Source organism: Telmatherina bonti (assembly GCF_933228915.1).
Source record: "Telmatherina bonti genome assembly, chromosome: 7".
NCBI classification, from domain to species: domain Eukaryota; kingdom Metazoa; phylum Chordata; class Actinopteri; order Atheriniformes; family Telmatherinidae; genus Telmatherina; species Telmatherina bonti.
Genome location: NC_136625.1, coordinates 28,943,355 through 28,949,725, shown reverse-complemented (window position 1 = coordinate 28,949,725; position 6,371 = coordinate 28,943,355).

Here is a 6,371-nt window from a genome sequence, read left to right as displayed (position 1 = left end):
GTCACTCAGGTAGAGGCTTTATTAGTCTGAATCTGGTCTGAAAATAATCTGAATCAGATTTTTTTTTTTGCTTTAAATAAATTGTGGGAAGTACTTGTGTGTTGTCAGTGTGTTACCTGTAGGAGCAAACATCAGAGCACTGTCCTAGAGTATAGGAGAGGATTCCCAACAAATCAGCTAAGCTAATGGCTAATCAGACCAGGGTCACCTGTTGAGGAAAGATTTCAACATCTAAATTAAGGGAGTTAAATTTAAAGGACTTTTCAGTTGTTACAGAAAACGATTATAACTGCACTGTGGTTTCTTGTCTATGTTGTAATTTTTTTTCTCAAAGGAAGAAAGGACATGTTGCAACATGCATTGTGTTGCAAGGACCCAGACCTGAAGCAAAAGTGGAAAAATGTAAAGATACAGAGCAGTCGCATTCTTCCACATCATAAATAACATCTGGCTCTCCAAATGAACCCATAAGAACCCAGCATGACTTTTGTGGTTGTGAAGGCCTGCCATCTTAGTTTTGTTTGTGGTCATTGGTGATTAGAGGAGAATGTACTGCACCTGCAGAGGTGGGAGTGGCTTCACTTATAAAGCCTGCTTTTGCCAAACTCACTGCCTCTTCCTCCTACTAGGCAGCATTTCTCTCCATATCACGGTAATTATGATTTGTTAAGTTTTTGGGTTGCATTTTTTGTACAACATTGCACACACTGTGCTTATCCCGTGCTTGTTTTCTAAATGTTTTACTTTCCTGATAGGATTTATAATGTGGTCTGGGTGACTGGACTGCCCTTTTTGTTATTTTTGCACCGCGGTCAGAGCAGTTGTCTCGGGTACATTTCCATGACTAATGGATGAGTCACTAGTTTTCTGGTTGCTTAGCCTAGTCGTCGGGTTTTGTGTTTAAAACACCCGCCACATTTGCAAAGACTAGGGTCGAGTTTATGTAGTTAGGGTTTGGGGTAGGCAGATAAATAATGGAAAGTCTGCTCACACAGTGTATGTGGTCTTTGCCAGCAGCATGAGGGAAGCTTATTATTTGTGACAAATTGTGTGAAAGTTTATTCAAGCCCAGTAAAGGAACGCTTGCTAATGTGATGGATAATGTGTAGAAGTTCATGGAAAACCCAAGTGGGGATTTGTTGAAGGCTCTCAAATAAGAAAAGTTGCTTGAACTGGCAGAGCATTTTAAGATTGTTTCATTACAAGATTGTTTTGAAGGGTCTTTTGCCATATTAAAACACTTTTCATGAAACAGGGTGTGTTGTTGGTTGAAGATGTTTCTGATGTCATGGCCTCAGGGGAAATAGGACGATGTGACTCTACCGATGGCTCCTTTTTAAGGGGTTATTCTTACTTTTGAACAGCAAAAGGAACTGTTGACGTTACAGCAACATCGCTCTGTGGAGCTTGAAGGATGCTCCTTGAACTGGAAAGGTTAAGGTCACAGACCCGTCTGCGTGAGGCAGAATTAAAACAAAAGGGAGTCAAACATTGGAAAAGAGTTATGACCATCTACTTTATTTACAAAACTTCACCAAAAATAAACTCATAACAGAGTCTGGACGTGTTAAATCTCGGTAGTGAAAGGTTGTTAATGGTTGTGGCAGTGTGTGCAATGTTGTGCAAAAACGCACCCCAAAAACTTAACAAATCGTAATTACTGTGATGTGGAGCGAAATGCTGCCCAGCAAGAGGAAGAGAAAGTGAGTCTGCCAAAAGCAGGCTTTATAAGCGAAGGCACTCTTACTTCTGCAGGTGCAGTTCACTCTCCCCTAATCGGCGGCCATGACAGTGGTACAAACAAACTTTGCTCAAAATCCTCTGGGACACAATCTCATCTTTGTCTTTTGCCCCTTGATGGACACCAGAAAGCAGAAGACTAAACTATAATATTTTACAAATCACACAGTAATAAATAGTAATTATCCCTAAACGATTATGGTACTTTTTATTTTATAATTTTTAAATACATAAATATTTTTTTGAATTGTGTGTCTCTCAACATTTTTTCATGGGTTGCGTTTTTATGGGTTAAGAGTGCTCTGACAGGAGCACACCTTTGAACATCAACCTTGTCTGTATATTAAATTCAAGTAAGACACTGTGCTTATTAGATTATATAAACAATTCTACATGCTGTTCTTAAGCCTGGTTACTGATCAATGTGTCAGTTTGATTGATATCTTCAGTTTGGATCAGTTTTATTGGATTGTCAATCATTAAATATCAATGTGGACAAATATATTGTTACACCTCTTCACTGTAAGAAATAACCATGGGCAAGACAGCCTAAACACCCATTTTGCTTTTGCCCAACATACACATGAGGAATGTTGTAAAAGGTCAGCAACCAGAATCTATTCAGCTGAACAAGAACAGTGTAGATTTACCTCTCCCTAATGAAGGGGGGAAAAAAAGAAAAAAACAAACTGTAAGTGCAGCAGTCATGAGATGAGATTAAAAAATCAAAGTAAAAACACCGGCTCTTGGCAATACTGTAACACTACTGTAACACATCTTTGCAACATGCGAAAGCAGAAGCAGCACGTGTGAAGTGTACCAAGTTTGGAAAAACACACTCATTATATTAATCCACTCGTAAAACCATAATACTCAAAGTTGGATTATAGAAAGCTAATTTACACATTAAACACTCCGGCCTTGTTAAGCTTAGACTCTGTTATCATATAAAGTCCACCACTTAAGCCTGCAACATAAATACAACCGCAGCAGGCTGTGGAGTTAAGACACTTGAGAGTGCGCGTTGCTTCCATCAAAAACTAACTCGAGTAGCTTTGATAATTATATGAGGGTGTAAAATATTTAACAGGATGTTGGGAGAGGTGTTTGGAAGAGCTCAAACTGGCATCGGCTTCATCCAGAATAATAATAATTACAAACTGCTGACTGCTCTCTCTGTAACTGTGTTGCACTTATTCTGCTTTGGCTCGATCTCTCTGTGGCTCTCTTCAGGCACGTCTCTATCTGCACCTTTCTATTTGCATCCGTCTCCCTCTCTGCAGTGAGGGGAGGGCGGCGAAGGGAAGGGGATGATTTAAGGTAATGAGAGGAGTAAAACATCATTAGTGCAAATTAACTTTTGTCAGCCGAGGTGATCTCGGTGGGGGCGCTTCTGCCACCGGTAGAAGCTCAAATAATGGCAATTTATGCATTAACGTGTGCTACAGTGTGTGTGTGCGTATGTCTGTGTGTGTGTGTGTGTATGCATGTGTCTCGTGATGGCCACCAAGGACATATTCAGTCTTAAAGGACGAGTCTAATCTTTGGAAAAGCTCTCTCTTCTCAGACAACCTTAATGTTTTCCTGACAGATATGCTAAATACAACAGTTGGGATATAAATGTGAGAGTGGCTTTACTGCTGACTGCTCCCTCCCGGGGTTTGCACTCAAGTGTTTTGTAAGTTATTTCACAGAAATCCATTAAGCACCCTTAAAGTTAACTTCTATTACAGGATCAGTCGAAGCTGCATATCCACATCTTCTTAGTTGATGTAAAATCTGGTGTCTCTTTATTGTCTGCTTGACATTAGCAGAACACACAACTGAACTGAAACTGGGATTTAATGCTCCTTACTACATGGCTCCATCTCAATACTTTTTGTGGGTAGAAACTTGCGATCTTGGGTGCAGGCATCTACCTACACTGTTTTCAAGGCTTATCGTAGTCATCTGAAATGTTTCAGGTCCGTGTCGCTTTCTGTCTCCACCTTTTTGTTTCCCTTGCAGCTGCAGCAGATGGAGGCATGGTCATGTTTAATGCATGTGGTTTGTGTTGCACTCACCACTGGAGAATGGGCTCCAGTCCATTAATTAGTAACAAACGGCCGCTGGAAACACGACAGGCCTGGCACAGGTCAACCAGCTCCAAGGTCTGGAATGATGTGGACATTGATGTCTGCCCTGGGCCATCAACTGTCTGAAGCTTGGCCTCACACAGACTCTTGACTGATTCACAATGGTCACAAAAAAGGGCACATCCTGCCTTGAATAACTTATTTGGATAGTCAGTGAAGGTAATTGCTTGTGGCTTAAAAAGACAAAGAGCACGATGACCGCCTCCACCAAAACCAGAAATTGTGACGTCAATAACTCTGATTCTGTCTTGCGAATTACCTATGAATTAGTCACACGGCAGGATGAGGAACATGTACGATCTGCGATTAATAATTGTCAGCATTTCAAAATCCTACATGACAAGGACTGAAATTACAGTGAAATGTTGTTATTTCTATAACAACATTTTGTACTTGCAAAGCATATGGAAACAAAGCTCCATCCATGAATAGCAGTTTACACACAAGCGCTAGAGATCTTCTGGAGAGAGGGTATATTAGCTTTCTGTGAAGATTTTACAATTAGTAATTTCTTTTTAAGATGGCTGAGATAGATAAGCATTTGTGTTTGATCAGATTGTCTTAGATCAAAATCATGTTTTTAAAAAAAAAAAGTCTGTAGATGTGATAGACCTGGGGTGTCCAGCTCTGGTCTTTGATGGGCACAATCCTGCAGGTTCTTGATATATCCCTGCTCAAACACACCTGACTCTAATTAATTGGTTCATTGGCTTTTAGAGTGTATACAGCTCCTTACTTCAGCAAAAATTCCTGTGTCATCATGTTCAACATCAATGTCTGCTACAGAATCACTTTAAAAACTTTCTATATTCACCAGCATCTTGGATGACACAGGTTCTCTGCTGCTTACTGTCACGCTTACTGTTGCAGCAGTGGAAAAGGTCCCCCCCTTTATAGTTCCCCACTTCAACATGTTCAAAATATTGTAAAAGTAATTTAGACCTGTCAAGCTGTATAAAACAAATTTATGTTGCACCAAAAAAAGACGTCAGGATCAGGGGCATCTTCAGCCTTTGAGGACAACCTGGGTTTATCCTGGCTTGCCCTGGACCACATGTAAATTTATAAATTAATGGAGCCACACACACAAACACACACATACATATATATATATATATATATATATATATATATATATATATATATATATATATATATATATATATATATATATATATATTTATATATATATATATATATATATATATATACACACATTTATACACACATATATATTGCTAGTCATTTTTCTTGATTTAAATTAGGAACAAACAACACAGTAGCTAGACCATCATTCTGCTGCCATAATGCCCAAGGAGACAAGTAAAAAGACCAATAAAAACAATGAAAATGACAAAAATATTACAATGGATCATTTGTATTTATTCAGAGAAAATTTTGATTTTTTTTTTTTTAACAGAAAAATCAGTTTTGGATTGTGAAGCAAAAATCCTAATATTCAATTTTTTCAATTCGATTTCCCACCCCTAATGTTAATACTGATACAGAAAAAGTCATCAAGGAACCTCATCCATCATTGTGGTGCACTCTGCATAGATGTGTCCTCAGTTTGCTTCTCCAGCTGTTAGAGTATTTTTGCTGTCAAGTGTATCTGTGGAGAGCAAACACAACCAATCAGTCTTTGCATTCTTTTCAGAATTTCATGTGTAAATCGAGTAGTAAATAGTAAACAGAACATTTTTTTTAAAATGAGCACAATGTTTAATGGCTAGTCACTTCTGATAGATGTCATCTGCACGGTAAATTAAGCTGATGATAAACAGAGAAGTACAGGCAAAAGATTCAGGTAACATTAAAAGTGATTCAGTTTTAGATAGAACACTACTACTAACAACAGACTGATGAAAGAGATCAAAATAAAAATACAACAATGAAAATAAGAATGATCATAAGAACCATAGCAAGGACACAGGTACTTTTGAACAGCAGCTGCTTATTAAATGGGGACACATTTAATTTTTGCTGATGGGTGTCTTTGGTCCATACTGGTCTGCATAGGCTGACAGCATTTAGACAGTATTTAAAACTTAATCAATGCATTTTACTCTGTACTATTTATGTGCTAAGAAAAACTTGGTTAGAGCTTCTGCGTGGGAGAAGATTTTTTTGAGCAACTACAGCAAGATCAACAAATTTGGTTTTACCCTGAGATGCACATTACGCTTCCTAATGTTTTCAACGACTCTGTGCAAAGGATATCAGTTAATTAACCAGTAAGAATAAATTATTTTTAATCATCACTGCAGGGCTATCACGCAGAAAGTGAGAGAGGGAGATAAAATCTCGTATGTTAATCAAGCCATGATGAATTGTCCGTGTTCATACAAACACGGCCTACTCATGAGTCCCCAGTGCATTCCTCGCACACATGCACAACAGAGTGGGCGGAGCGGACAGAATTAATTCTATGAAGTGAGTTGGCAATGAGACACTGTATGTGCCGGGGGTGTGAACTGTGTGTGTGTGTGTGTGTGT